Source organism: Buteo buteo, chromosome 22 (genome assembly GCF_964188355.1).
Source record: "Buteo buteo chromosome 22, bButBut1.hap1.1, whole genome shotgun sequence".
Taxonomy (NCBI): Eukaryota; Metazoa; Chordata; class Aves; order Accipitriformes; family Accipitridae; genus Buteo; species Buteo buteo.
This window is the reverse complement of record NC_134192.1, coordinates 25442970-25460013: the sequence shown is the minus strand read 5'-3', so window position 1 is coordinate 25460013 and position 17044 is coordinate 25442970.

Genomic DNA, 17044 nt, shown 5'->3' with positions numbered 1-17044 from the left:
GCGTCAGGGAGGATGGACACACTAGAAGTCAGCACCGTTACCAGACCTACCGATCTCACACACATGCACATAAGCAGTTCTGCCTGCATAGGTTCTCCCTCTCACTGTCCTAAGAGTTTCTGTTTATTTGATCTATGTGGTCTATTAATTCAAGAAAACCTTTATCTGGAGATCTCAAGCTTTTTTTGGTGTAAGGACTAATAAAACCCTTTCACTTGAGTTTCCCGCTGTTGAAGAACAAAAATTAAGATGGACATTCACCAAGATGTTTCTTTCATTGTGTTTTAGACTTGGTATGGCAGTGAGGTGGTGTGATTTATGGCGAACAGTACATCCAGTACCAGGCTGGTGTAAGCTACATAACCATGTGTTTTTATAAAAAGATTACATTTATCTCAAAGGCAGAAGGCTGGTGGGGGAAATTTCCCAGGGTCCTGACAGTATTTTCCATAAAAAGGAGGAAAAAAACCCAACACAAAACCTTACAAAAATATATCATACTGCAGTTCTGGAATGGCTTACACTACAAAAGCCTGACCTACCTGAGAATAAATCTCAATCAGACTAAATGAGTCTGCTTCTTTTGAAAGAAAAGCTTGCTTTCTTTTGAAAGAAAACAGTCCATGCCCCATCCCAAGAAACTGGCCTACAAGCAAGTGCCAGAGGGATGGGAGGCTTGAGAGATAATTCCCTAACCAACACTCTGTTATCATTATGGCTCAAACATGATTAATTCCTGTGGAATTTGTTGTAATAATATTAGTCCTGGTGACCTCATTTGTTATGCATGTTGCTGCCATTAGGACTCCTATGTGTTACCTAAAAGATACGGAGCTCGTAGCCACCTGTGCTCTATCTGCTGTGAGGATATCTGGATCTCCTCATCTGCAGTTGCTGCCCAATCCTTTCCCCTTGGCAGCTGAAGCTGTCAAAGGAAAACCACTGGCAGTGATTTAGATGGTTTGGGGTTCGGGACTGGTCCAATATCCCAGCATGTTTAGACTTTGCTTTGCTACCGCTCCACCCTGGAGCGGAGAAATCCCCTCTTTGTTTAATTTGTCTTTGTTGAGTTTTGGCATTCACTTTTTTGTCATATTTCATCAACCTGGTCAAATCTCTCCTCTTTATTCATCTTCTTACTTCTCTCTCCTGACGGATACTGAGGTCTGCTGGCCCAGACTGTTCCTTCCATCCGCAGCATGACTCTTATCTGAACTTGATTATTACAAAAAGCAGGAACAATTAAATCAGTTTAAAATCCTCTTTTGTTTGCAAAATGTATGTGGGACAATCACAACTCCTGTCAGACGTTGCTGGACTCAGATCATCTACCCAGGGTTTAGAATAGTAATCCATTTTCAATGAAGTGACCGCTGCAATTCCCTCTATACTGTTTAACTCTCATACAATTAAACAAGGTTTATCTGATACTTAGTCAGATTAACGCAATTTTCTTGAGTTCGAGCCCTGCTCCTAAAAGTTACCCACATGCTGTGTGCATCCAGCGAGCCAGCAGGTCCAGAAGATTTCCGTGTGCGTGCCCAGCGCTGGAGAAGACCTTCTGACAATGTGGTGACAGGACTCAGGGCTGCTCAGTGCTTCACAAGATCTAGACACACTCCCTGTAATCTTGTACCTTGAGCTACCTTGATCCCTATGCTCACTTTGCAGGTCTGCACTATAAGGTTAACACACACTGACTTCACAGCAGCTGCAAAACTTCTTTGGTGTCTGCACCATGAGATATATTATTAACGATCAATTTCTTTGTCCTCCCAAGGACATTTTGTCCTGTTCTCTCAATGTGCTCTGCAAACATGACTTAATGCCTTTCCCTTGGCTTCATTTCATGTCGTTCTTTTTAATTTTAGCTTGTATCTGAAACCAATGGGATGAAACTGTGCAAAAGGACATTTAAGATTGAAACCCTGTTAGAAAAATGTTCTAGCAGCAAGATCGGTAAAACCTTGGCAGCATTTCCCAAGGTGAGGGGATGGAAGCCCTGCCACTTAAATCATGTTAATCTGGGCTTGGTATGCAGCTTGGGAATGTGCTGCAGGGAACGAAATTATGCTGGGCCAAAGTGCCTTTTCACTGGTACGAATCTTCCCACCCCAGACGTGAGGCTTGAAACAGATGCCATGGAGGGCAGACATCTCTTTGTAGTCTCCCTTTTTGAAAATAAAAGAGGGTTTGGTTTTCTTCTGCCCTCACTTCCCATGAGCAACCCCTGGAAGAACTGACTGGTAGAAATATCTAAGAAAACATGAACTAATGTCAAAGCTTGCTGAGAACAAATAATAAATTAGGGAACAGCATCAGAAAAGACAGTCCCTTCCTAATGGCCATCTCCTTGGGAACAGACTGACCCTGTATGAGCCAGGTGTATTCATCAGGAAGGTCAGGTTCTGCCTACTGCATCTGAGCTGGGAGATGCCAGCAAAGTAACTGCACACAAAGGATGCGTTCTCAGACTGGAACAAGCAAATAGTTTTAAATAGTGAGTCAAATAGAGAAAATAAGGGGGGGGGGGGAGACGAGGACAGGGAACAGAAAACTTGCAGAGTGTGAACTGTATTGAATAAATTACTATGAGTAATTCCTGCTGCACACAAGAGAAGAAAATGAGCTGTTTAAAAGATTCTAATGTCCTTCAAAACACATCAAAAGTCTTTGTTCTTAAATGCTTTTTCTTTTAGCTTAACAACCCTGAAATGTTTTTACTACTTTTCCACCAAGTGTGGACCACCCTGGATTTCAGGAATAGTCAGCAATGATTCCTTCCCAATCCCAATACTGCTCCCATGGTATTTGTGTTCCCTACTAATAGTGGGAGCAAAGTAGCTTCCTGGGCATTTGAAGAACAACCAAGGCAGCCCTTCAAAACCACTTCATCATCGCATGCAGCCCTGATCCCAGTTGCTTTAATATCTACAATACTTGAACATGGCACCACCGGTGCTACCTGTGATGCTTGAACGTTGTCACTCTCCTTGGAGAAAAGCCTCCTCCTGCTCTCCAGGTGGCAATCCTCTGCTTGCTGCAGAGACCTAGGATGTCCATCACATCCCATTCCTGCCTGACCTCCTCATGCAATGTGCAGTACTTCATCTCTCATGTTCTTGCTCTTTTGTATCGAAACAACCTTCATGGCAGAACTGATTTTGTGATGATTTAGGCAAGGATATAAATATTACAGTGCTTGAATCATTGTATAGCAGCTGATGGTGACTGAAAAAGAAGAAAAGAGCAGCATAGGAACGCCCAAGTTTTCCTGATGCTTTGGCATGTCCTAGTTGGCAGAGCAGTGTATAAACTATATAATTCCCAGATCACGTCCCTCCAGCTTCAGCTGATTCCCAGGCTATGTCTATGCTGCTGATCAAAACATTGCCAGCTTGAGAGCTTAAGCACTGGACCGGTGATTGTCTGTCCTGTTTAATTATTAGTTCGCACCCTGGCACTATTTTAGCCTTCGCTAATAATACTCTCCAAAATGATGCCTGAACATTGTTTGGACAGTATCATAAATCAGGAGCCATTGCCAATAGGCAGCATGGGCAAGCATACAGTTTCATGGTATGAAAACACTGCTCTGATGTATTGCAGCACCAGGATGTGTGTTCTTTCATGTGCTTTGAACTGAAAAAAAGGGCACGAAAAATTGAGGCTTAAGCCCTCGGACCACAAGGCTTCCACAAGCTGGAGACCAAGGACCAAGAGCTTTGTAATGTGGACACAACCAAATCCACACTGTTTGACCCCAGGACTCATGGAATGACCTGTTCTATTCAGCGCTGTCGGCAGCGCTGGGCGCTCCTTACGGAAACTGAGTTTGGTCCTGGTGAAAGCAATGCGATGGGGTAGGGTCGTGCCCTGCTCCAACTGGGCAAGCAGCCCTGTGCTGCGGACATGGGCGACTGCTGGGTGGGGAGGTGCTGCCTTCCCCTCCTCTTCTCCAGGCTGCAAGGTGGGATGGCCGGCACATTGCCTCCTGCCCGTCAGTGCCAGGCTGTGCCGGCTGGACCAAGTCCGACTGCAGGCACCCAGGCTGTCTGGTCAACCCTGTGCGATCCAGGGCTCCCCACAGCACTCCTGTGCTGCGCTATGCGCTACAGGTTAGGAGGGAAGAAGCTTTTCTTTTGGAAGAAAACCTCTCCTTTAAAGCCTGATAAGGGCCAGCCAGGAATGAAAGAAAATGGGAAGAAGTGCCATTGTGTCACTTCAGCCTTTACTGGACCTTGTCAGACTTTATTGCTAATACATTTAAATCAGGCCCACAGCTGAAATGCAGAAGGTTTTAGTGGTGTTTGTCTTTCAAGTTCTCCCTGCCAGAAAGAGTTTTCACCACAGTGGTCCCTGGGACCTCTTTTCTGACCAGACGGGCGGGAGAACAGCTTGCCAGCAGCAACAGCAGCCCCAGCTGCCCTGGCAGCAGCTCCCACGGCCACCGCAGCTCCTGCCCTCTCTCCAGCCTCTCTGGCCCTGGAGGGCTGAAGCCCCTTTAGACTTGTCATCTGCCTCAGCCCCTGTGTCTCTCTCTGCTGCACAGCACAGAGGGAGGGAGAGGAGAGCTGCATGTTAGCTCTGAGGCCGATGGCCAGTTCTGCCTAGCAGGTACTCACCAAAAGCGGTAGGTCTAGGGAAGGTACGATCTAAGCAGGCAAATGTTTTCAGCGTGTGGCAAGCTCAAGAGAGATGCTAAAGCCAGGATTTTGACAGAAGTAAAATGCTTCTAATCTTTTTTATGTGAGCTAAAAAAATAGTGGAAAACAAACTTGCCTTCAAGCTATGGTCACACTCTGTGTGTGTGTGTAAGTGTGTGTGTCTGTATAAAGTGAGAAAAGGTTTAAAAGACAAAGAACCCCACACTTTTGGGTCACGTGAATTAAGAAATGGTTTTTATTTTTCTCATGGGAACATGATGCAAAAGGCGAAGAACCAATAGCTGAAAGAAAAAAGTATCTGAAATATGCATTTATTTTATTCTTCCCATGTTTTAGCAAGTGAAAAAATGTTATATGTGGGAAGAAACCGGAGAACCCTTTCACTTTATCAAGTAAATGAAAGGAAATATGAGGAAGACCATGCCCCCACTCAGTATCCATATACATTTTTATTGATCTCCAAAAGATTGATTAAAGTGAAAAAATGTGGCCCTGAATAGAGAAACAAAATGTTTCAGTCCCTGAGACTGAAATGCCCTGAGAAAATGACATTGCAGAACACATTTTCATTGACAAATTGCACCAGTGACAGTGTGGCTTGGGAGCTGCTCAAAGGGGATGAATGACCTCCGGGTAGCTGTGAGCAGGGAAGCTCGTAGGACCCCAGGAATGAGAGCCAGAGCCCCACGCAGATCTGCAGGGGAGCTCCAGGTCTGCTGCAGGAGCAAGGTGCATTGGCACAGCCGTGCAGCTTACACAACAGGCACTGCCATTTTGTCTGCATTATCCTTTTCTCTCCGTCCCCACGTGCTCATAGGAGCTCTGATCCCCACTCTGAAGTGCAGATACTCTTGATGATTCAGCTCAGGTGTCCTTGCAGAGTAATAACGTCTTTTTGCTGCTGCTCCACTGTGATCTGCAGCTGCTGTCACTCTCCGCAGCCCAGCCAAACCCACCTGTTTGCACTTACTTATAGAGACAAATGCCGGCCCTGCTTTCCCTGGAGGCTGGCTTCCCTCCCTCAGGGTGCGAGCAGCCTGTGGGTCAGCTCAGTTTCTCACCTTGTTTGATGTCCTCTCAGCCCCGACACCAGCCCCTCTCCTGCGGGACATTCCAGTGGTGAGTACTCACTTGCACCGTGGCTGATGCCGCATCTGCGTGCCCAGTGCTGGCTGCGTGGTGTGGTCTTTCACTCACCTATACCTTTTGTTCCTCAAGTTTCCCCTGTCTTAAGGCATTAGTAGCATAAAACTTGTTACAGTGCTCATCCTAACTGGAAACACCTGCAAAACTTGTGAGACTGTAGTTGCCAGATAGCAAGAAGGAACTTTGCGAGGGTCAGGCTGAAGGATGCAAAGCTATGCCAATGGGAGAAAGATGGTAGAGCTGATTTCTGTGCCTTGACGGTCAAAGCTGCTCTGCCTCCGTGTTCTGGAAGTCTGCTTTGCCGCTGCAGAGTGATTCCTGTACCTGTCCTTGTGCAGACTGTCTACTTGCTGTCACTTGCTTCTGACCCCTAGTATAATTTGGGAAGGTTGGGTGTGCATCTCCAGGTCTTGGGGTGTAAAAATCATGCAGGGATTCCTGCATGTGTCTTCCATTAAGGCAACGATGGGGAGTATAGACCACCTTTGGACATCACACAAAGCATAATTCTAGAGAAGTTGTGCATGACCTCCCAAAGGGGCCCAAGAAGGAGGCACCCAAATATGATATGGGCAGTTTGGAATATTTTAAAGAGGAAACAGAAGGAGAGTAGCTACGCTACGTAATGCAGGCATCTCCAACAGAGCCAGAGTTGGAAGCCTTGACTCTCTTTGTGGTCCATGCAGGACGGAAGGTCTCTCCAGAGGCCAGCATAGGATAGGCAGCAGTTATGGTGCATCTGCTGGAGGCGCTTCTAGGCAAAATGGGATCTACATTTCCACATCAATGATGTGCCTAGCAAAGGAGATAGGCTCTTAACTTGGGAAGTTAAATTAAGTGCCTGGCATCAGACCGTGGCAACAGTAGGAGTAATAAGTTTTAGGTGTCTTAATTAGGAGCTGAGCAATTTAAAAATCATCACTATATTTAAGATTCACTTTGCTTTGGGGGTCTGAGGCTGTCATCAACAGTTTAGGGGTTGAACTTGAGGATCACTCATGTGATCCTATACCTGGTACTTCAATCACGGTGGTTGCTGCCGCCTCAGTTTTGCCTGTGCTCCGTAGTCTGCAAGTCCTCTGAGGCAGAAGCTGCCTCCCCCCCTGTCTGTTTATGGGCTCTGGTAGAGTCAGGCCCTCACCTCTCATACATGCCCTGTGGCCAGGCTTCAGACCCAGCACCTCTGCCATGCACACTCCCACGGGACCACGGGACGTTGTTGCTGATGGTCTCTGGAAGCATGTCATGCTTTAGGGAGAAGTGCTGGGATGAGGCAGGGAGTGGCTGTGATGGTTTTGATCGTTGCTTTGTTTGGAGGTCGACAGGGACCAGGATCTTGTGATTACTGTAATTAGCAGACCCTTCTTTGCTTCCTTTTCTTAATCGGGTCCTAGCAGAATGCCGTAGCTGACATAATGATACCAAAGGTCGCATTTTAGCTGGCAGGAAGGCGATTCCCAGGGTGAAGAATTCAGTAGTGCTGCTTTAGCTTCAGCAGAAGCACTTATTCAGCCGGACCGCTGGAAGCTGCCTGGGAAAATGCCTCTGCTCCTGCTCCACCGCCCCGTCTGCCAAGCCCGCAAGCAGGCACAGACCTTTCCTTGCACCGTTTTTTTTACATGGACTTTAAAACCAACACCCAGCCCCCGGACCGAGAAGTCCTCCTCGTATTTTTCTGACCAGCAGCTCTTTCCCTGGAGAGGTCGCAAGCCTCGGATCGCAAAGAATGTTCCCACGCAGCTTCCGCAGCAGCAGCGCCCGTCACGGAGCGCGGGCAGCGGCCAGCTCTCGGGCCCGCGGAGCAGGGGCGAGGGCAGCCCTGGCTCCCCCCCGGGGCTCCCCCCGGCCCCGGCGGGCCGAGAGCCGCTCCCCTGCCCCAGCCGCGCTCCAGCACCGGCGGGGCCGCGGGCCCGCAGCTCCGCCGGAGCCGGAGCCGGAGCCCGAGCCCGGCGGCGGGGCGGGCGGCCCCGGGAGCGGAGCGGCAGCGACGCCCGGCGGCGGCGGCGGGGAGGGCGGCGGCGGGGGGGCCCCGCTCGGGCGGGGCGGGCGGCCCCCTCCGGGCAGGGGGATGCGGTGCCCTCCCGCGGGTGGTCTGTGGGGCGGGTCCCTGCCGTGTTTCTCTCCCCTTTCTTGCATCAGTCGCCCTAAATTTGGCTTTCTATCCGCTAGGAAGTTGCCAATCCTTAGGTAAAGCCTTGATGTGGCATGTAGAAGTGATACCCAGCGGAACAGTTTTTAAAATATTTATGCCTGTCTCTGGGCCCTGCTGCGTTCTACACTGAGGTTTCCCTATACAACGCTGCTAGCGCAGCTTTGTCTTTGCCTGAGAACACCGCGTGTGCAAAGCCTACTCAGCACGCCAGAAATTTACCTGCTTAGAAAAATTACCCTGCCTCACAAAGTTACCCTGTCTGCTCCAATGTTAAGATTCAACATGCATATTTACTCAGCCTTTGACAGGAAGCCCTGAGAACAGCCCTGACCCTATCAAGACTGCCAATCTGCCCTGCAGGCAGCCTAGAGATGGCCTGCCGGCTTGCCTGCTGGCTTTTTAACCTGCTCAGCAGGGTAATCGGTGTTCTGACACTAATACCCTGCTCAAGCAATGTGCTCTGATGGGCAATTTCTTGTCTCTCTTGGTGCCAGCTGTAAGTTCACTGTCTGGATAAGGCTGGGGTGCTGCTTAAAATACACTTTTTATGTGCCTTGTTGGATTTGTGCAACGTTCCATAAGCTGCTCTGAAAAGAAACATTTGTTTCTGTATTTGAACTTTTCAGACTGAGGGTTTTCAAAGCTCATTGGCATTCGCATCCTGGGATAAGATTAAGCCATTGGGTTCAATAAAACCTCTTTCCTTTCTTATTTTTCCATGCCCTTGCCTGAAGGAGTCTCTGATTCATACCTGACTGAGTAAAGGATATCAAACAACTCAGATGCTCTGGGAAAGGGGGAGAAGTCCCCAATTACTACATGCTGGCTTTTCAGCCTGCCTCACCACTCTAGGCAGTATCATGTGAAGGATTGCAGTGGGAAGAGGTGCGCTGATGGAATTTCACTAGAGTGGAAAATGCCCCAGAATGTCTCAAGAGCTCCATCACAAGAGGGAAGATGTGCTGGAAGTAGATACTGGGTGTTGGAGAGACTCTGGTCTGTTTGGTGGGTCCATTCCTGTTTAGCTATAGTGTAGAGGCATATGATTTAATGAATGCTCCCTTAAGAGTCTCAGAAGAAGAGAAAGGACTGCCCACGTTATGAGGACTGCAATCTTCTTTCAAAGTATAGTTTTTCTCTTGCGAAGGGTGGGAAACATTGCAGGCAGTCAAGGCAATGCTTACGAATAACAGGGCTCCCACTTTTACAAAACTTGTTGGCAATTGTACCAACTCATGCAATTTTGTTTGGGCTTTTTTTTGTCCTACTGTGAAGGGATCTAATGAAGCAGGTGATCCTGCTATGAGAGGTGGGTTTTGGGGACAACAGCTACAAAGATCATCTGCGTCCAAACAGGAGAGGTTTGATGCAATGGTTACAAGGAGACCCAGCAGCATGATACCTCATGGACTGAGACACAGATGTGTGTTGTAGAGTAAAACCCCCTTTTGTTCTGTTACGATGGCTTCTGCAGCTGAAGAGCAGCTCTGGTCTTGGGGAAGCACTTAATTGCCACAGAGGATGATGGCTGATGTAAACCCAACTGTCACTTGTTGAGCAACACAGCACACTAGCTGCGAGCTGGAGCCCAGTGGTCACATACTTCCCTACGACAATGACTCTGCAAGCAAAGGCAGCAGTGTTGAAATGCCCTCTGCAAGCTAAAAGTGGGGTGAGTGATAAGCTACACATCTGCCTCCTCCCGGAAGCCCAAAGTGAAGGGTCTGAGAATGCAAACGCTAACATCTTGGTGACGCTGCCTGTGAGAGTGCAGGGCTGATAAACAACATTTTGGTATTATAGGTATTCCTGGTACTGTTGGTCCCATGTTGTTTCTGCAGTCGTTTCTGAGGCTTAACTGAAGGGCAGAACATCTGCCCAGGGTCAGACAAGGGGCTGGCCAACCCAGCACCCTATCGCTTGGAATTTGCCAGCAGCAGATGCCAAGGGAAGAATGGAAGAACAGGGCAACTGGTATCTCTCTAGTGCAGTCCCAGTTTCCAGTTATCTGTGACTCAGGAACATTTCAGAAGCAGTATCTCTGAACTTAAAAGGCCTGATGTGTTTTTCTTCCCTGGCTTTGCCAATTGCCTTTGCCAGCAATGGCCCCTTGAGCAACAGGAGGGGAGCAGTCTGAGACCATCACCTCAGAAGACCACTCTGCAAAGCTGCTTTTCGTGATGCATTCCCTTCTTTCCCACGTAGGAGAGAGCCTGCCATAGCTCAGAGACTGTAGTTGCAGAGCAACAGTGAGTTTAACATAGGCCTTTGCTTGTTATGCCATGTAGTAATCAGCAGGGCTTTGTACCCAGGATGTTCATTTGATAAGATCTCCAGAAAATGGCAGCAGAGAAACTTGGCTAACATGCAGTTTCTGAAAGTAATATGCAAAGAAAAGTAATTTGGCATGTTCAGTAAAAGACAACAATTAGCATCAGAAGTGCAGTCGCTCTCTGCCTTCATTGTCTGTGAAAAAGAATCAGCTCAAGTCTGTCTTTGACAATTTAAATGCTTGTTAAAAAAAATTTATGTTAAAAAAAGAAAAAAAAGTGAATCTGAATCCATGGCTGTCTTTCTAGTATTCCAGGGCTGGATTCTGTTCTCAGGGATAATGTGTATGGAGTAACTGTATTGACATCAGCAGTGAATGAAGTGCAGCTCCATAGCTCCTAATTTCTTTGAGATAAAGTCTATCAATCTTTCACACCCAGAGTAAGAGTTTATTCTTCACCTAACCACATAACAAGATTACTGCAAGAGAAGAGATAGTCCTTTGAGGGAGTAAATATGGCAAAATATGGCTTTATTTTTCAATGATGTGCTGGAATTAAGGAGATAGATGGCTGCAATACAAGCTTATTTTGAGGCAAAACCTCTAGGCAAGGTTGTGATTCTTAGCACCTGTGAACAGAGAACTGGTCTTGACTGAACAGGGATGGCAGACTTGGGGAAAACAAAAGGAAGTCTGGTTTTCCTCCACTTGTATAAAAATCTAGATGTGCCAATTAAGATGGAATAAGAATGAATCCAAGCTACCTGAACCCACTTGACCTCTGGCTGGTGCTATTTTTCTGCTTCTTTAGAATTACAGTATTAACATTACTATTATTCATTGTATACTGTTATTATTATTAGTGTATGCTGTACAGGATATCTTTTGGGTCATCCAATGGCTGTGACAGTTAATGGGGTTTTCTTATCTGTCACTGTCCATCTGAAAAACAGCTTTGAACCTCCCGGTTTTTGTCTGTCTTGTTCTTGTGCTCTCTTTTTTTCTTAACCAGAGGTCTAAAATAAAAGTGACATGCATAATCAACCATGAACAGAAACATCCTCTGTTTGCTGAAGTCCAGCCTGTGACTCTCACTGCTGTGTGCCCGCCTGAAAAGTGGGCAGGAAGGGTGGGAGATATCACTTTCAGCAAAACTGGAAGGTCCACACGGTGTGTTGATTTGTTTTTTCTTTTCTGAATGAGGTAAAGAATGGAAATGGAAACAAGGTGTTCATGCGACTCAAAACCCAGGTTAGCCAGTGAGGCAGGGTTCAGCCAAGCATGCATTTTGCTGAGGGAACTAGCAAGCGGGCATACTAGTGATGAAGTCTTGTGCCTGCAGGCAGACTGGTGGGAAGGATGCAATGTCTCTGACCTAGTTTGCTGGCTGAAGAGATTTCTCCCCAGTGCCCAGCTGCAGGGGTTAAAGGCCAGGCTTGCAGGAGGATCTCCCCAGTGAGTTCCTCCATCATGCACAGCTCAGCCTTCAAGGAATAGTTGTCATTTTTTCCTGCATCGTTGTATGTTTTTTTTTAGTGCCTAGAGCTAAGCTGTGGCTTCATGAACCATCTTCTGGAGGGAAGGAACTGTGACAACACTTACCCCATCTTGCTCCCTGGAGAATCCAGCACCATGATTGCTTCCAGATGTAAGGCTCAGGACTACTCCTGGTCTCCCATTTCCTCCTCCCCTCACTCCACTGTGGTCACTCGTGGAAGACCTTCTGTGTACTGTTTTTCACCAGTGTGTATTCATGCTAGGCTCATGTTGGACTCCTCAGCTTTCCCAAAGAGCACCTGTAATGCTTAGAAGTGTCAGAGTTCAGCAATATCTGGACAAATTGCCAAGGGTGGTGTTTAGAGCTGACTGCTGGAGGATTCGCTGCTGGCTGCTTCAGAACTGACACCATTCTGCAGGGCAAGTCAGCAACTGCTGTTCAGAGACAGCCCGGGAGAAAGTCTGGTAGCAACCGGCTCTTTGAGATTTAATCTGAAAACTCTCCAAGACCCAAGGATGGAGGAAAATAACTTGAAAATGATACTTAAAATGGTTAGCCAATGCAGGAGTGAATAGTATTCTTCACGTGGGAGGAGAACCTGAGGGAGAGTGGTTTGGTATTTTTGAGTTTGATGTAAGTCATTTGTATTTGCATCTCTCCACATGGTGGCTTCAAAACTGGTGGTCTCAATTCTGAGTGCTGCTGGATGGCAGAATTAGGTTGAGTGAGCAAACTGAAATGGAAGACAGTCACCGATGGCTGGAATCAGGCCTGACTTGATAACACACAGCTTTAATTCCTTCATCAAGAGGAGTATGTCGCCTTTGAAGATATTTTTGCAATGAACTGTCCCAAGGAAAAATCTCCTGGCATCCTGTGAAGATATGCTGACCAATGGACCAAACTCTGCATTCACCTGGCCTTGGCTAAACTGGAATGGATTAATCAGTGCCGAGCAGCACTGATGCAGTATAAGCCCCAATTTGTCTGTCCAGTACAAACCTGCCAAACCTTCATGCCTTACTCCATGGCAGGTAAAAAGTATAAGAACTTGAAACTACAATGTGAGAGAACTTGCTGCACGCTAATCAAATGGACTGTGACTCATTTTAGCTGCTTTTTTTCAAGTTGTTTTCCAAGAAAATTTTGTGGTTTGGGGAACAGTATGCAGAAACCTCTGAGACAGTATTTGTTGGCAGTCTGTAATCCCCCCAGCTTCTCTACCTCCTTTCTTCCTCTTCCCAGAGCAAGCCACAGAGCTGCATGCTGCAAACGTACTGAAAAAAACTAGCTTGATTAGGAAATGTTGAGTGCAATTCAAGGCTATTGCACAGAGTGGGGTAGTGTGGTGACATTTGCAAACTATGGAGGAAATCGGCTTCGCTGTGAAACATCCACCTCGGACATCAATATTGGCCTATAGGACTGTGCAGCAATTAGGTGCAGTGCAAAGCAGGGTGTCCTGGCTGGAGGGAGACACTTAATCTCCTGCTGTCCCAGTTAATGAGTCTCAGGTTTGTGGTGGCATGTTGGCTAGAAAGTCTTCATTGACTGAAGCTCATTCTGGCATACATAAATAAGGTTTAAGCTAGCTGGTTTGGATAGTGCCATGTGATGCAGGCAAGGGATTCAATGCAGGTTGACAGTGAAGAATCTCAGCTTCTAATGGGAGGTTTTCAGACATGCCCTTAGGCCTTTTTATTGAGTGTGCAAGGGTCTTGCCGCTTTTCACACTGATTCAGCTTCATTACTGTTTGGGTTTTTTGGGGGTTTGTTTGTTTTTTAATTAGTCTGTTTCTTGCCCCTGGGCATGTAAACTCAATAATAATTTGTGCGACCACCCAAGGGGAGCATGAAATATCCAAAGAGCATTTTTCCACATGACTCACATCCCAGATTCACAAGGCTTGCTACCAGGTGTGGCCAGATGCCACAAAAATGAGCAGGACAAAATCACCAAACTTGTAAAGAGTCTTCTAAACTCCTGAGATCCAAAGGACCTGATCTGCAGTTTGGAGGCCAGGGGTCCACAACCTTTGCCAGAGGGCTGTTTTTACCTACCAGCCTATCTGTAGATTTAATACCCTGTGTTTGGGCATCCAAGTTTGATGCTTTTCACAATTCATATTTGAGATGCAGTGGCCAAAAAAGATAATTTTCATGAACTGCTCTGACCTCCTGAGTAACAAATGCAGTGCATTTCAACAGGTAACTTTAGAGCAGTACGGGGATGTTTGCTGTGAAGATGAAGCCAGTCTTGCTCTGAGCATTGCAGTTCATTCAGGGCAATTTAATTTGTGGAGGAATATGTCAACACTGCTCTTGTTCTCCTAATGAAAGCACTTGAACAGTCTATGCATTCTGCATACATGTGCATAGTCCTGAGTTTGTTTCTTTGCATGTGGGCCTGAATCAATTCTGATCCACACCGTTGTGCATCAGAACTCATCCCAGTAAAGTGCAGGGAGTCCCATAGATGTAAATGACATGTGAGCAAAATCAGAAATAAGCTGTGGTATTTTATCAATCATGTTGCAAACTTGATGTAGAAACTAGCAAGAAGGAGTAATTGCTTCAAATCTTCTGTTCATGTAGCAGAAAATGGAGATGCATAGTTAACTGCTGCTGTTTGAGAAGATAATTGGGAAGATCTCTAGCAGAGATGGATGTGGACTGAGGATTTTGGAACTGAATTTAGGTCTGGGCTTTTAGAAATTACAAAATGCAGTGGTATTTGCTTTGGGTGTTCTCAGTCACTCATGATTTTGTTTTTAATTCGGCACTGACTTACATTCCAGTGAGAGCAACCAAACATTTTGTTTTTCAGCACTTTCTTTGCTCTGAGTCCCCACAAAGAATGGAAATTAAGTATCTGACACCCCCCCCCCTTTTTTTTCCTGTAGACCTTGACTTCAGACTTCACCCATTTCAAAGCCTTTTGGGTACAAGTAGGAGAAAGAGAGTGAAGAAGAGAGCCTAGAAAAAACCTGCACAAACTACATGAAAAAACCTACTTCTTTGCCCCAGTTAAAACCAAAGCAAAAACAAAACCAAACCACCCAGACTTTTCCATTCCTCTTTTATTGTATATTTTAAAACACAGGCAGATGAAAGAGGAACTGGACAGTAACTGTATTCCTCATTATCTAACTATCCCTTGGACACAAGTGCCAGGTTTTACTTTCAGCTGGAAGGTTGGCCTCACCAGTGTTGGCATGCAGGCTCAGGAGTAGCTTGTGAGCACTCCCAGGGAGCTCAGTGTGCATAGTTACTTGGAGGCATAAGTAAGTGTTTTCGAGATCAGGGGTTTGGACAGAGCTGCAGGAACATAATAAAATATGTGGCTGCAGCCCAAGCATGCTGATAACATAACTGAAAGCTGCTGGATTAATGCAGACCCAGGCAGTGAGCACGAGAGGATCTCCATGCAGTTTGGCTGCAGAGCTGGACAGCAGTGGGGAGGCAAGGAAAGGAAAACCTGAGAGGCAAAAACTGTAAAGACAGGGCACCAGCTGAGTGCTGGGAGCGAGAAAACTGATCCTATGAGAAGGATCCCAAAGTCTCCATAACACTGGCATGGCTAGCTCATGGCAAACATGCTTGGGATAATGCAGACACAGAGTGACATATTTTTAATGAGTCCTGGCCTTACAAAATATGCTATATAACTTACTGGCCTAGAGAGACTAGGAACATCTCTCTAAAGTTCATGGTTTTGCTTGAATCAGTTTGTCTTTTGCATCACTTGTTGTCCTGCTAGCTGGAGCACAGACAGATTGTTAGTCTCTGTTTCCAGGGCTGCATTGACTAGTCTTGCTCCCAGCTGGGTTGGATGAAAATAGCACTACGAGACGATGGGGTGCATACCTTAGAGCACCTTGTATTGCAGGCAGTCCAGGAGAGGACAGGAGGGAGAACTTGCTTTGGTTATAACTCTAAACACTGGTGTTTATTTTTCTGTGCGGGTGCTGTGGATGTTGAGCTGCTCCAGAGATAGGGACCTCAGCTGACACCGGCAGGTATGCGGAGGGACTGGCAGTGGCAGGGGCACAGGACCAGTGCTGGCCTTCTGTCAGGCGCTGCGACTGTGAAAGCAAAGCCTGTCTGCCCACGTGAGTGCAGGGGAACAGAGGCACAGAGGCATCGCAGCCCGCATCCGTGTATTCAAAAGGGAGATGAGCCCTGCGGGAGCCTTTTGGAGCAAAACCGCCTGCAGTGGCTGGAGAGGCGGCTCTCCCCAGCGAGCAGAGCCCTGCTTCCCCGCTGCGCTCCTTGCGCAGCTGGAGGGGTAAGAGATCCCTCTGGGCAGAGCACGGCCGTGAGCCCATCTCCCCAGCCAAAGCCTTTCTGGTGGTCTCTGCCTCCACAGCCCTCCGCCGCAGCCGTCCCCACGGCTCCTCCGGTCCTCCGCAGCCGGGGGCACGGGGCCTGACCACCGCAGGCCGGGCGGCCGTGAGCCGGCCGGACTTGGGACAGCCGGCGCAGCTGCTCGCACAACTTCCCCGGAGACCTGCCGCTGGGGTGTGAGGAGGGTGGCCGCCAGCTCCGCGCGACCCAGGCCCGCCGAGGTGACACGGTTGCGCGGGACGCGGGCACGAGGGGTTCGCCCTCCCCCAGCCGCCCCTCGCCCCGCTCGTGAGCTTTGCGCCCCGGCGGCAGGATGGGGACAGCCGCTTTCACAACCTGGACGTGTTGTCACTCACATCCAGACATTTCCTGTTATCTAACCTCAGCCTTATCTTCCCCATTCGCAGCTTCCTCTCGAAGGAGGAGCAGCCCCTTCAAAAACGAGCTGTGTGCCTGGGCTGTGCCCCCACCGTGCTCCTCCTGTGCGGCCCCCGGTGCCAGCCCCGCGCCGCTGGCCCCGCTCGCCTCGGGCCCCGCTGGCTCAGCACGGTAGGTGCCAGCTCCCCATCCTGCCTGGTGGAAGGGGTGGCTGGGGACGGGAGGATAGGTCCTTTAGGGGTGACCTCCCGTTTCTCCTCCAGGAGGTCCCAAAGGACCGCGGGGGTCGGGACACCAAAACCCGCGTGGTGTCCGTGTTCCTGGCAACGCAGAAAGCTGTCCTCCCACCCCACGTTACACCTCGAGCTTCGGGGGGACTAAGCCAGCTTGGGTTTGGACTGCCTGCCCTTGGTGCGGGGAGTGCGTCTGCCTGAGCCCGGAGAGCTTTTTGGTATCTTCCTTCAGGGGAAAAGCGGTGGTGTTGGAACGGGTGTACTCTGGTAAGGGTAGGCTAGTGGATGCGAACGCCACCGGTCCTAGCCAGGGAGCACTGCCCTCCGGATCATGATTCATTGATGAGGATG